General features: G+C 43.9%; 1 long non-coding RNA gene across 5 annotated transcripts; it reads left to right on the plus strand.

The window, feature by feature from the left end:
• Positions 1 to 237: 237 nt before the first annotated feature.
• Positions 238 to 15,138, plus strand: LOC134317060 (uncharacterized). Of its 5 annotated transcripts, none has more exons than XR_010013169.1 (5): positions 238 to 363; positions 2,600 to 2,808; positions 4,069 to 4,728; positions 14,446 to 14,682; positions 14,954 to 15,138. It is a non-coding gene; the product is annotated as an uncharacterized LOC134317060 (long non-coding RNA). The 5 variants fall into 5 exon arrangements; XR_010013168.1 differs by lacking the exon at positions 238 to 363 and adding an exon at positions 370 to 571; XR_010013172.1 differs by lacking the exon at positions 238 to 363 and adding an exon at positions 370 to 571 and having other exon boundaries at positions 14,446 to 14,613.
• The last annotated feature ends 226 nt before the right edge of the window (positions 15,139 to 15,364 follow it).

A 15,364-nucleotide genomic window follows, 5' to 3' on the forward strand; every position in this document is an offset into this window, starting at 1 on the left:
AGCACATATTAACTTAATTATTCATTAATACAGATGTTTAATATTCAACCGATTCAGATTTAATGTGAAATTAGAAAATAAAAACTTGCAAATGAGTCACATGTGGAGTCAAGAATACAAAACACCCAGCTGGGGTCTATATATACACTAGGCTGCAGGGGCTGCGGAGGACATGATTGGTTGAAAAAGCCACTAAAGCGACGTCCTAATTCTATTATGACGGAGTCAGCTCGACAGTTCGAATGTTCCACGTCGGCTCCTGAAGAGCAGCAGGCTCGAGTGCAGTCGCGGTTCAGCTCTCGTACAGATAAGCTGCTCTCCATGTTTCTCCGCGCTTTCTTCAAACTGCTTCTCTTTTCTGAGGTTTGTTGTCGTTGAGAGACGATTCTCGCACTGCGCCCACTGACGGTGGTGCCCGAATCCGCCACTACAACCGCGAGTCTCTACTGGTTTGATCCGGATTTGCCTGGGTGCCGCGGATGAACTTAACTCGACGTCCAGTCTGCACCTGACGCCAGCTAGCGCTTCAGCCGCAGCCTAGATTTGTATATGGGTCATTCTATAATTTGGGGTACATTTCACATCACCAAAAAAGTACAAAAACAATGTTCTCTCTCAATAGAACAATCAGTGGTTCAAGTTAATATATTCCTTTAGTGTAACATATCCACTATTTGCAAAGCTTAAACATTATTTATTTTTATTTTTAATTTAAAGGGACAGTAGATGTAGACTACTAGGTAACTTAGTTGGCGGGTAACAATTTCCCTATTTTGACCCATAACTTCAGTGGTAGGACTTGCCTGGCTGACCACATGTCATTTCTTGAACAGAATAATGTCTAATTTGAACATACATTTGAATTAAAATTATAAAACTAATTGTAACTATAACAATGTATGTAACATAGTTGACGGTCAATTAATATACTCATTGACAATGTTCTATTATAGATAAAATATTTTAAAAAATAAGAGGACATTCACCACAGTGTGTTCAATACCCTTCACAGAGAAAAATGATATCATGTAATGCTGGTCACATAGTTTTAGAACAAACCATTTTTGAGTTGCTGAGTGGAGTTCTGTTAGTAACATAGTTGACAGAATTTTTGCGGACATTAATAAATAAAGATATTTAAATTATTTAAAAGAGGAACTCAGTTTAAAAAATATTATTTTTCTTTAGTATTTAAACTTTTGAAATAAATAAAAAAATAGATGATGTTGCCTTTAATGATTTTATTCATTATTTTGAAACTAAGGCACCCTCAACTTAAAAAATGGACACAGCAAAAACTGTTCATTTAGGAACATCATGACAAATTTCAAGCTAAATGAAGCATAGGATGCACATAATGTTTTTGTGATATTACAACATGTTTTCCATTAATAGGTAAAATAGGACATTTTTAAAGAAAATAGTTTAAAAATAAAAATAAATATAATTATTATCATTGGACATGGAATGTACCCCAAATTATAGAATGACTCATATTTCATTATAAACGATTAATATTGCATTAAATATGATCAATTATTTTATATTATTCCAAGTTTGTACAACCCTAGTCAAATTCCATATTTTATTTGTAATTAAAAATGAACAAGATTAATCTCAACTACCTAAAAAATAGGGCAGCACGATGGCTCAGTGAGTAGCACTGTCTCCTCACAGCAAGAAGGTCCTGGGTTTGATCCCCAGGCAGTGGTGGTTCTAGACCATGTGAGGTTGGAAGGCCAGGCAGGGGCCAGAGGCTATGTTAGAGGGGCCAATTACTTTCTGCCCAAATGTGCATTGTGGGCATTAAGAGGAAACAGTCGATATTCAATAGAATTCAACATTTTATTTATGCAGTTTTCAGTCTAAAAACCCCTTAAGACGGACCGACTGGAAAATGTGGGTTATTTTGGTGTGCAGCTTTGTCACCGTGTGTTCGCAAGACTGAGGTGACTCACTCATTAGGTCCTCACCTGTCCCCAGGTGGGGGCGGTCTGGGTCCTTTCCTTGTGGAGTTTGCATGTTCTCCCTGTGTCTGCCTGGGTTTCCTTCGGGAGCTCCGGTTTCCTCCCACAGTCAAAAGAGGTGCAAGTGAGGTGAACTGGTGATACAAAATTGTCCATGACTGTGTTTGACATTAAACTTGTGTAATGAGTAACTACCGTTCCTGTCATGAATGTAACCAAAGTGTAAAACATGACGTTAAAATCCTAATAAATAAATAAATACTTTAAAAATAAACAAAACATGGAATTGAATCAGGAAATTTCCCAAACTTTTGCATAAGACTGTAAAAGTAACTTTAGTATTACTAATTAATATGGGACATTTATGGGACAGTGAGTAGGGCTGAAAAGTTGAGAGTTTGAATTCCAGCTCTGCCATGCAGCCACTGTTGGGCCCTTGAGCAAGGCCCTTAACCCTCTCTGCTTCAGGGGCGCTGTACAATGGCTGACCCTGCGCGCTGACCCCAGCTTCCAAACAAGCTGGGATACGTGGAAAAAGAATTTAATTGTACTGTACACCTGTATATATGACAAATAAAGGCATAATTCTTTTTAATATTTTATATATTTTTTCCCCTTTTTCTCCCCTTTAGCGCGTCCAATTGGCCAATTTGCATCACGCATTCTCTCTGCCATTGCCGATCTCTGCCCTGACCGAGGAGATCGAAGCTAACCCACATCCCCTCCGACACGTGAGCAGCAAGCCGTATGCACCTTGCCACCCACACATTGACGAGTGTGGCGCCACCTAGCGTTGCGTGCGGAGAGACACACCCTAAGAGCACTCCTTCCTCATCTCCATGTAAGCGCCTTTAATCAGCCAGCAGAGGTTGTAACTGCACCATTCTGACAGAAAGAGATCCACTTCCGACCTTAGTCCCGCCCATCTGAACAACAGGCCAATCGTTGTTCGTATAGCCGCTCAGCCTTGGTCGGTAAGGCAGAGCTGGATTCGATACGAAGTACTCGAGATCCAGCTCCAGTTGCAGCGCGTGTTTTTACCGCTGCGCCACCCGAGCGGCTATAAAATGAATAAATACTTAAAAAATAAACAAAACATGGAATTGAATCAGGAAATTTCCCAAACTTTTGCATAAGACTGTAACACTCAAAAGTAAAATTTATGGGACAGTGTTAGCTTAGTAGCAGTGGCGATTTCTCTAAGACTGCAAGGGAAGCTCAGCTTCCCCTAAAATGTCAAAAATTAAATGGTCAAATATGTACAGTTGTGTTAACATTTCATTGACTACAAATGCGTTAGAACACGTTCATCTTGAAGACGAGTTCGTTCAGAATCAGCTACTTATCACAAATCGACTCGATTTTGTTAACTTAACTTATACATTCCCGGAGCGTCAATGCATTTACCCGCAGACGCTGAGCGTCTCTTTGCTTCTATGGGGCTGCATGGGCGGGACTTCGAAACTCGCCGGTCATTGGATAAATGCCACGATTTTGACGCTGAGCGTCTCTGGGGGTGAATGGGGCTGTGGGCGGGTCTGGACGCTGAGCCTCTGCAAGATGATTGGAGGATCAGTCGAAAGGCTGAATTCCGTTTTGATTGACAGCTGTTGCTGGGAGCTTCAGTACCATCGCAGATTTTGCGAGTGAAGTCGGAAGACAAACTGCAACCCATTTCATGCCATTTTCTTGAAAACTAACAAAGGGGAGAATTTATACATTTATATATAAATAAATTGACAAATTTTATGGTGTAAGCCGACAATGAGCTTCCCCTCTTTGAAAGACCAGCATCCGCCACTGCTTAGTACTTAGAGCTTTGGGCTATCAACTGAAAGGTTGAGAGTTTGAATCCCATCTCTGCCATGCAGCCACTGTTGGGCCCTTGAGCAAGACCCTGCGCTCTGACCCCAGCTTCCAAACAAGCTGGGACACTTGGAAAAAGAATTAAATTGTACTGTACACATGTATATATGACAAATAAGGCATTCTTCTTTTTAATATTTGATATTTTAAGTAAGATTATTATCTATTATCTAAGTGTTATTTCAAATAAAAAATTTTTTCTTCATGCATTTTCTCCCCTTTTTCTCCCTTTTAGCGCGTCCAACTGCCCAATTGCATCATGCTTCCTCTCCACCAATGCCGATCACTGCTCTGATTGAGGAGAACGAAGCTAACCCACGCCCCTTCTGACACGTGGGCAGCATGCCATATGCATCTTACCACCTACACTTTGACGAGTGCAGTGCAGCTCAGCGTTGTGTACGGAGAGACACACCCTGAGAGCACTCTTTTCTCATCTCTGTGCAGGCGCCATCAATCAGCCAGCAGAGGTCGTAATTGCACCAGTCATGGGAGAGAGACCCCATCCGGCTTAGTCCCGCCCATATTAAACCACAGGCCAATTGTTGTTCATGTGGCCGCTCAGCCTTAGCCGGCAGGCAGAGCTGAGATTCGATACGATGTATTTGAGATCCCTGCTCTGGTTTCAGCGTGTGTTTTTACCGCTGCGCCACCTGAGCGGCCTCAAATTAAATTTTTTTAATTTATGTTCCCCCCTTAGTGTTACTGAGACGAGAATGATGGACTGGGTGAACTAATGGATTGGATACTTGGTGTAGGTGGTGCTGATGGTGTTGGGCAGTGCGTATAGTAAAAAAGTGGTGTTTTAGGACTAGGCATTTGCACCCTGAATTATGATGTGGGACAGGCTAGGCGAGACAGTATCAATTAGGATGATGCTATGCAATGGAACACTGTAAGTACTGCAAAAATGAAAGTCTGTTGCCTTGTTGGCACTTACTAAAATCTATTATTTATTGAGTTAGTAGTATTAATGTTTTAATGAATGTACGTACAATATATATATTTCAAACATAAAATATGAAGTGATACACCAACATGTAAAAATATGCTTGTTAGTACTAGACTGACTTGTTAGTTGTTAGTGTTAGAGCAGCACATAGCTCATTGGCGTTAGACCGGCATGTTGCTTGTTAGCGTTAGACCGGCACGTTGTCTGTTAGCGTTAGACCGGCATGTTGCTTGTTAGCGTTAGACCGGCATGTTGTCTGTTAGCGTTAGACCGGCATGTTGTCTGTTAGCGTTAGACTGGCATGTTGTCTGTTAGCGTTAGACCGGTATGTTGTCTGTTAGCGTTAGACCGGCATGTTGCCTGTTAGTGTTAGACCGGCATGTTGCCTGTTAGCGTTAGACCGGCATGTTGTCTGTTAGCGTTAGACCGGCATGTTGTCTGTTAGCGTTAGACCGGCATGTTGCCTGTTTGCGTTAGACCGGCATGTTGCCTGTTAGTCAAACGCAAACGGGCGACAGGCCGGTCAAACGCAAACGGGCGACAGGCCGGTCAAACGCAAACGGGCGACAGGCCGGTCAAACGCAAACGGGCGGCAGGCCGGTCAAACGCAAGCGGGCGACTGGCCGGTCAAACGCAAGCGGACGGCAGGCCGGTCAAACGCAAGCGGACGGCAGGCCGGTCAAACGCAAACGGGCGGCAGGCCGGTCAAACGCAAGCGGGCGACTGGCCGGTCAAACGCAAGCGGACGGCAGGCCGGTCAAACGCAAGCGGACGGCAGGCCGGTCAAACGCAAGCGGGCGGCAGGCCGGTCAAACGCAAACGGGCGGCAGGCCGGTCAAACGCAAACGGGCGGCAGGCCGGTCAAACGCAAACGGGCGGCAGGCCGGTCAAACGCAAACGGGCGACAGGCCGGTCAAACCGGCATGTTGTCTGTTAGCGTTAGACCGGCATGTTGTCTGTTAGCGTTAGACCGGCATGTTGCCTGTTTGCGTCAGACCGGCATGTTGCCTGTTAGCGTCAGACCGGCATGTTGTCTGTTAGCGTTAGACCGGCATGTTGCCTGTTGGCGTTAGACCGGCATGTTGCCTGTTGGCGTTAGATCGGCATGTTGTCTGTTAGCGTTAGACCGGCATGTTGCCTGTTAGCGTTAGACCGGCATGTTGCCTGTTAGCGTTAGACCGGCATGTTGTCTGTTAGCGTTAGACCGGCATGTTGTCTGTTAGCGTTAGACCGGCATGTTGCCTGTTTGCGTTAGACCGGCATGTTGCCTGTTAGCGTTAGACCGGCATGTTGCCTGTTAGCGTTAGACCGGCATGTTGTCTGTTAGCGTTAGACCGGCATGTTGCCTGTTAGCGTTAGACCGGCATGTTGCCTGTTAGCGTTAGACCGGCATGTTGTCTGTTAGCGTTAGACCGGCATGTTGCCTGTTTGCGTTAGACCGGCATGTTGTCTGTTAGCGTTAGACCGGCATGTTGCCTGTTAGCGTTAGACCGGCATGTTGCTTGTTAGCGTTAGACCGGCATGTTGTCTGTTAGCGTTAGACCGGCATGTTGCATGTTAGCGTTAGACCGGCATGTTGTCTGTTAGCGTTAGACCGGCATGTTGCTTGTTAGCGTTAGACTGGGCGACAGTCCTGTCAAACGCAAACGGGCGACAGTCCGGTCAAACGCAAACGGGCGACAGGCCGGTCAAACGCAAACGGGCGGCAGGCCGGTCAAACGCAAACGGGCGACTGGCCGGTCAAACGCAAGCGGACGACAGGCCGGTCAAACGCAAGCGGGCGGCAGGCCGGTCAAACGCAAGCGGGCGGCAGGCCGGTCAAACGCAAGCGGGCGGCAGGCCGGTCAAACGCAAGCGGGCGGCAGGCCGGTCAAACGCAAACGGGCGGCAGGCCGGTCAAACGCAAACGGGCGGCAGGCCGGTCAAACGCAGGCTGGCAATATGCAGGTCAAGCGCAAGCAGGTGAGAGGCCGGTCAAACGCAAGCGGTCTAGACCGGCATGTTGCCTGTTAGCGTTAGATCGGCATGTTGTCTGTTAGCGTTAGACCGGCATGTTGCCTGTTAGCGTTAGACCGGCATGTTGCCTGTTAGCGTTAGACCGGCATGTTGTCTGTTAGCGTTAGACCGGCATGATGTCTGTTGGCGTTAGACCGGCATGTTGCCTGTTAGCGTTAGATCGGCATGTTGCCTGTTAGCGTTAGACCGGCATGTTGCCTGTTAGCGTTAGACCGTCATGTTGCCTGTTAGCGTTAGACCGGCATGTTGTCTGTTAGCGTTAGACCGGCATGTTGTCTGTTAGCGTTAGACCGGCATGTTGCCTGTTTGCGTTAGACCGGCATGTTGCCTGTTAGCGTTAGACCGGCATGTTGCCTGTTTGCGTTAGACCGGCATGTTGCCTGTTGGCGTTAGACCGGCATGTTGCCTGTTAGCGTTAGATCGGCATGTTGTCTGTTAGCGTTAGACCGGCATGTTGCCTGTTAGCGTTAGACCGGCATGTTGCCTGTTAGCGTTAGACCGGCATGTTGTCTGTTAGCGTTAGACCGGCATGTTGTCTGTTAGCGTTAGACCGGCATGTTGCCTGTTTGCGTTAGACCGGCATGTTGCCTGTTTGCGTTAGACCGGCATGTTGCCTGTTAGCGTTAGACCGGCATGTTGCCTGTTAGCGTTAGACCGGCATGTTGTCTGTTAGCGTTAGACCGGCATGTTGCCTGTTAGCGTTAGACCGGCATGTTGCCTGTTAGCGTTAGACCGGCATGTTGTCTGTTAGCGTTAGACCGGCATGTTGCCTGTTTGCGTTAGACCGGCATGTTGCTTGTTAGCGTTAGACCGGCATGTTGTCTGTTAGCGTTAGACCGGCATGTTGCTTGTTAGCGTTAGACCGGCATGTTGTCTGTTAGCGTTAGACCGGAATGTTGCTTGTTAGCGTTAGACTGGGCGACAGTCCGGTCAAACGCAAACGGGCGACAGGCCGGTCAAACGCAAACGGGCGACAGGCCGGTCAAACGCAAACGGGCGGCAGGCCGGTCAAACGCAAGCGGACGGCAGGCCGGTCAAACGCAAGCGGGCGGCAGGCCGGTCAAACGCAAACGGGCGGCAGGCCGGTCAAACGCAAACGGGCGGCAGGCCGGTCAAACGCAAACGGGCGACAGGCCGGTCAAACGCAAGCGGGCGACAGGCCGGTCAAACGCAAGCGGACGACAGGCCGGTCAAACGCAAACGGGCGGCAGGCCGGTCAAACGCAAACGGGCGGCAGGCCGGTCAAACGCAAACTGGCGACAGGCCGGTCAAACGCAAACGGGCGGCAGGCCGGTCAAACGCAGGCTGGCAATTTGCAGGTCAAGCGCAAGCAGGTGAGAGGCCGGTCAAACGCAAGCGGTCTAGACCGGCATGTTGCTTGTTAGCGTTAGACCGGCATGTTGTGTGTTAGCGTTAGACCGGCATGTTGTCTGTTAGCGTTAGACCGGCATGTTGCCTGTTAGCGTTAGACCGGCATGTTGTCTGTTAGCGTTAGACTGGCATGTTGTCTGTTAGCGTTAGACCGGTATGTTGTCTGTTAGCGTTAGACCGGCATGTTGCCTGTTTGCGTTAGACCGGCATGTTGCCTGTTGGCGTTAGACCGGCATGTTGCTTGTTAGATTTAGATTAGGTTGTTACTTGATAGATTTAGATTAGATTGTTGCTTGTTAGATTTAGATGAGGTTGTTGCTTGTAAGATTTAGATTAGATTGTTGCTTTTTAGATTTAGATTAGATTGTTAATTGTTAGATTTATATTAGATTGCTGCCTGTTAGATTTAGATTAGATTGTTGCTTGTTAGATTTAGATTAGGTTGTTGCTTGTTAGATTTAGATTAGATTGTTGCTTGTTAGATTTAGATTAGGTTGTTGCTTGTTCGATTTAGATTAGATTGTTAATTGTTAGATTTACATTAGATTGCTGCCTGTTAGATTTAGATTAGATTGTTGCTTGTTAGATTAGATTGTTGCTTGTTAGATTTAGATTAGATTGTTGTTTGTTAGATTTAGGTTAGGTTCTTGCTTGTTAGATTAGATTGTTCCTTGTTAGATTTAGATTAGGTTCTTGCTTGTTAGATTAGATTGTTGCTTGTTAGCTTTAGATTAGATTGTTGCTTGTTAGCTTTAGATTAGATTTTTGCTTGTTAGCTTTAGATTAGATTGTTGCCTGTTAGATTTAGATTAGGTTGTTGCTTGTTAGATTTAGATTAGGTTGTTGCTTGTTAGCTTTAGATTAGATTGTTGCTTGTTAGATTTAGATTAGATTGTTGCTTGTTAGTTTTAGATTTGATTGTTGCTTGTTAGATTTAGATTAGGTTGTTGCTTGTTAGCTTTAGATTAGATTTTTGCTTGTTAGATTTAGATTAGGTTGTTGCTTGTTAGCTTTAGATTAGATTGTTGCTTGTTAGCCTTAGATTAGGTTCTTGCATTTTAGATTTAGACCCGCATGTAGCTTGTCAGCGTTAGCCTGGATTAGTGCTTGTCTGTGTTAAATCAGATTGTTGCTTGTTAGATTTAGATTAGATTATTGCTTGTTAGCTTTAGATTAGATTGTTGCTTGTTAGCTTTAGATTAGATTGTTGCTTGTTAGATTTAGATTAGGTTGTTGCTTGTTAGATTTAGATTAGGTTGTTGCTTGTTAGCTTTAGATTAGATTTTTGCTTGTTAGATTTAGATTAGGTTGTTGCTTGTTAGCTTTAGATTAGATTGTGGCTTGTTAGCTTTAGATTAGATTGTTCCTTGTTAGATTTAGATTAGGTTGTTGCTTGTTAGATTTAGATTAGGTTGTTGCTTGTTAGATTTAGATTAGGTTGTTGCTTGTTAGCTTTAGATTAGATTTTTGCTTGTTAGATTTAGATTAGGTTGTTGCTTGTTAGCTTTAGATTAGATTGTTGCTTGTTAGCTTTAGATTAGATTGTTGCTTGTTAGCTTTAGATTAGGTTGTTGCTTTTAAGTGTTAGACCCGCATGTAGCTTGTCAGCGTTAGCCTGGATTAGTGCTTGTCTGTGTTAAATCAGATTGTTGCTTGATTGTGTTGCATTCTTGTAATTGGTTAAATGTCTTTATTCAACCATTCTTCAATTCAGCTCAGCTCTCTAGAACTGGGTGATTGTATAGATGTTTAGTGGACCTGGATAGATGTTTAGTGGACCTGGATAGGTTTTAGTAGACCTGGATAGATGTTTAGTGGATCTGGATAGATGTTTAGTGGACCTGGATAGATGTTTAGTGGACCTGGATAGATGTTTAGTGGACCTGGATAGGTTTTAGTGGACCTGGATAGATGTTTAGTGGACCTGGATAGGTTTTAGTAGACCTGGATAGATGTTTAGTGGATCTGGATAGATGTTTAGTGGACCTGGATAGATGTTTAGTGGACCTGGATAGATTTTAGTGGACCTGGATAGATGTTTAGTGGACCTGGATAGGTTTTAGTAGACCTGGATAGATGTTTAGTGGACCTGGATAGATGTTTAGTGGACCTGGATAGATGTTTAGTGGACCTGGATAGGTTTTAGTGGACCTGGATAGATGTTTAGTGGACCTGTATAGATGTTTAGTGGACCTGGATACATGTTTAGTGGACCTGGATAGATGTTTAGTGGACCTGGATAGGTTTTAGTGGACCTGGATAGATGTTTAGTGGACCTGGATAGATGTTTAGTGGATCTGGATAGATGTTTAGTGGACCTGGATAGATGTTTAGTGGACCTGGATAGATGTTTAGTGGACCTGGATAGGTTTTAGTGGACCTGGATAGGGTTTTACTGGACCTGGATAGAATTTTAGTGGACCTGGATAGGTTTTTAGTGGACCTGGATAGATGTTTAGTGGACCTGGATAGATGTTTAGTGGACCTGGATAGATGTTTAGTGGACCTGGATAGGTTTTTAGTGGACCTGGATAGGTTTTTACTGGACCTGGATAGAATTTTAGTGGACCTGGATAGGTTTTTTAGTGGACCTGGATAGGTTTTAGTGGACCTGGATAGGTTTTTAGTGGACCTGGATAGATGTTTAGTCGACCTGGATAGATGTTTAGTGGACCTGGATAGGTTTTAGTGGACCTGGATAGGTTTTAGTGGACCTGGATAGGTTTTAGTGGACCTGGATAGGTGTTTTTACTGGACCTGGATAGAATTTTAGTGGACCTGGATAGGTTTTTAGTGGACCTGGATAGGTTTTTAGTGGACCTGGATAGATGTTTAGTCGACCTGGATAGATGTTTAGTGGACCTGGATAGGTTTTACTGGACCTGGATAGAATTTTAGTGGACCTGGATAGGTTTTTAGTGGACCTGGATAGGTTTTAGTGGACCTGGATAGGTTTTAGTGGACCTGGATAGATGTTTAGTGGACCTGGATAGATGTTTAGTGGACCTGGATAGGTTTTTAGTGGACCTGGATAGGTTTTTACTGGACCTGGATAGAATTTTAGTGGACCTGGATAGGTTTTTAGTGGACCTGGATAGGTTTTAGTGGACCTGGATAGGTTTTTAGTGGACCTGGATAGATGTTTAGTCGACCTGGATAGATGTTTAGTGGACCTGGATAGGTTTTAGTGGACCTGGATAGGTTTTAGTGGATAGGTTTTAGTGGACCTGGATAGGTTTTAGTGGACCTGGATAGATGTTTAGTGGATCTGGATAGATGTTTACTGGACCTGGATAGGTTTTTAGTGGACCTGGATAGATGTTTAGTCGACCTGGATAGATGTTTAGTGGACCTGGATAGGTTTTAGTGGACCTGGATAGGTTTTAGTGGACCTGGATAGATGTTTAGTGGACCTGGATAGATGTTTAGTGGACCTGGATAGATGTTTAGTGGACCTGGATAGATGTTTAGTGGACCTGGATAGGTTTTAGTGGACCTGGATAGGTTTTAGTGGACCTGGATAGATGTTTAGTGGATCTGGATAGATGTTTACTGGACCTGGATGGGGTTTTAGTGGACCTGGATAGGTTTTAGTGGACCTGGATAGGTTTTTAGTGGACCTGGATAGGTGTTTAGTGGACCTGGATAGGTTTTAGTGGACCTGGATAAATGCTTAGTGGATCTGGATAGGTTTTTAGTGGACCTGGATAGATGTTTAGTGGACCTGGATAGATGTTTAGTGGACCTGGATAGATGTTTAGTGGACCTGGATAGATGTTTAGTGGATCTGGATAGATGTTTAGTGGACCTGGATAGGTTTTAGTGGACCTGGATAGATGTTTAGTGGACCTGGATAGATGTTTAGTGGACCTGGATAGATGTTTAGTGGACCTGGATAGATGTTTAGTGGACCTGGATAGATGTTTAGTGGACCTGGATAGGTTTTAGTGGACCTGGATAGGTTTTTAGTGGACCTGGATAGGTGTTTAGTGGACCTGGATAGGTTTTAGTGGACCTGGATAAATGCTTAGTGGATCTGGATAGGTTTTTAGTGGACCTGGATAGATGTTTAGTGGACCTGGATAGATGTTTAGTGGACCTGGATAGATGTTTAGTGGACCTGGATAGATGTTTAGTGGACCTGGATAGATGTTTAGTGGATCTGGATAGATGTTTAGTGGACCTGGATAGATCATTTACATTTACATTTACATTTTCAGCATTTAGCAGACGCTTTTATCCAAAGCGACTTACACAATGAGCTGAACACGATGAGCAATTGAGGGTTAAGGGCCTTGCTCAGGGACCCAACAGTGGCAACTTGGTGGTGGCGGGGCTTGAACCGGCAACCTTCTGTTTACTAGTCCAGTACCTTAACCACTGAGCTATCACTGGCCCTGGTGTTTAGTGGACCTGGATAGGTTTTTAGTGGACCTGGATAGATGTTTAGTGGATCTGGATAGATGTTTGGTGGATCTGGATAGATGTTTAGTGGACCTGGATAGATGTTTAGTGGACCTGGATAGATGTTTAGTGGACCTGGATAGATGTTTAGTGGACCTGGATAGGTTTTTAGTGGACCTGGATAGATGTTTAGTGGATCTGGATAGATGTTTAGTGGACCTGGATAGGTTTTTAGTGGACCTGGATAGATGTTTAGTGGACCTGGATAGGTTTTTAGTGGACCTGGATAGATGTTTAGTGGATCTGGATAGATGTTTAGTGGACCTGGATAGGTTTTTAGTGGACCTGGATAGATGTTTAGTGGATCTGGATAGATGTTTAGTGGACCTGGATAGATGTTTAGTGGACCTGGATAGGTTTTTAGTGGACCTGGATAGATGTTTAGTGGACCTGGATAGGTTTTTAGTGGACCTGGATAGATGTTTAGTGGATCTGGATAGATATTTAGTGGACCTGGATAGATGTTTAGTGGATCTGGATAGATGTTTTAGTGGACCTGGATAGATGTTTAGTGGATCTGGATAGATGTTTAGTGGACCTGGATAGATGTTTAGTGGACCTGGATAGATGTTTAATGGACCTGGATAGATGTTTAGTGGACCTGGATAGATGTTTAGTGGACCTGGATAGGTTTTAGTGGACCTGGATAGATGTTTAGTGGACCTGGATAGATGTTTAGTGGACCTGGATAGATGTTTAGTGGACCTGGATAGGTTTTAGTGGACCTGGATAGGGTCTTACTGGACCTGGATAGAATTTTAGTGGACCTGGATAGGTTTTTAGTGGACCTGGATAGATGTTTAGTGGACCTGGATAGATGTTTAGTGGACCTGGATAGGTTTTTACTGGACCTGGATAGAATTTTAGTGGACCTGGATAGGTTTTAGTTGACCTGTATAGGTTTTTAGTGGACCTGGATAGATGTTTAGTGGACCTGGATAGGTTTTAGTGGACCTGGATAGATGTTTGGTGGACCTGGATAGATGTTTAGTGGACCTGGATAGATGTTTAGTGGACCTGGATAGATGTTTGGTGGACCTGGATAGATGTTTAGTGGACCTGGATAGGTTTTTAGTGGACCTGGATAGATGTTTAGTGGACCTGGATAGGTTTTTAGTGGACCTGGATAGATGTTTGGTGGACCTGGATAGATGTTTAGTGGACCTGGATAGATGTTTAGTGGACCTGGATAGGTTTTTAGTGGACCTGGATAGATGTTTAGTGGACCTGGATAGATGTTTAGTGGACCTGGATAGGTTTTTAGTGGACCTGGATAGATGTTTAGTGGACCTGGATAGATGTTTGGTGGACCTGGATAGATGTTTAGTGGACCTGGATAGATGTTTAGTGGACCTGGATAGATGTTTGGTGGACCTGGATAGATGTTTAGTGGACCTGGATAGATGTTTAGTGGACCTGGATAGATGTTTGGTGGACCTGGATAGATGTTTAGTGGACCTGGATAGATGTTTAGTGGACCTGGATAGGTTTTTAGTGGACCTGGATAGATGTTTAGTGGACCTGGATAGATGTTTAGTGGACCTGGATAGATGTTTGGTGGACCTGGATAGGTTTTTAGTGGACCTGGATAGATGTTTAGTGGATCTGGATAGATGTTTAGTGGATCTGGATAGATGTTTAGTGGATCTGGATAGATGTTTAGTGGACCTGGATAGGTTTTTAGTGGACACACCAGCTGCCCAGGTAAGAAAATGATATAAAAACACTAAATGTTAAACACAGTATTAACTGGTTCAGTATGACGTGAATGTTGAGGTACTGATGTGATTAACCTCTCTGATCCTAAAGCATCTGTGTCACAAGTTACAGCCAGTAACTGATGCTTGCTAAAGAACAACAATCACTGCATTAGAGAACAATCTGAGTTCCACTGCAGCAGAACGTGACCACAGTTTGACTGGATTGTCTCCTTCCATAGGGTTTTCAGTGGATCCAGTGGATTGTTCTCATGCAGATGTAAGGTGCATTCCAATCACCCCAGTAGTTCCCTGTGACGTGGACTAGAGACAGTTTAAGACATTTTAAGTGAGATTCCAAACCATAGAGAGTGAATGTGTTGAGTTAGAGGGGAACTTCAAACACAGAAGTATAGTAAAGTTTATTAATCAATCATTATTTGTCTTGTGGGTTAAGACAATCATTATTTCTTTTAATATTTTCTGAAAAATGTTGGTTAATGTTAGCTAGCAGACTGGTCTGGAACCTGGATGTTTTATTGTGAAGTATTCCATGACAAGATCAGAAACCCATAAATTAATCTACCCATTACATTTTCTTTGTTTCATCTGTGTTTCAGAAAAGCTAATGCTAATCTTAGATGACATGCTTTCTCTTAAAACGTGTTCAGCCTTCTGGCTTCAGCATCACAGACAAGAAGAGACTGGAGGCCATCTATCAGCCCAACCAGCATTAAAATAATTTACATCACATCTGCTTTTGATCAAGTGTGTATATACATTTAATAAAGCTAATTGAAATACACCACATTTGTTTTAGTGTTTGTTTAAAATATGCTTTTAGTGCATAAATTCAGCTCTTACTTTTGACTTTGTACTTTGTAGAAGACTTACTGGCAATTGAAGCTTTAAAATGTTTACTTAAACAACGATCAGCCATAACATTAAAACCACCTCCTTTTTTCTACACTCACTGTCCATTTTATCGGCTTCACTTACCATATAGAAGCACTTTATAGTTCTACAATTAC

Source organism: Trichomycterus rosablanca, chromosome 6 (assembly GCF_030014385.1).
Source record: "Trichomycterus rosablanca isolate fTriRos1 chromosome 6, fTriRos1.hap1, whole genome shotgun sequence".
NCBI classification, from domain to species: domain Eukaryota; kingdom Metazoa; phylum Chordata; class Actinopteri; order Siluriformes; family Trichomycteridae; genus Trichomycterus; species Trichomycterus rosablanca.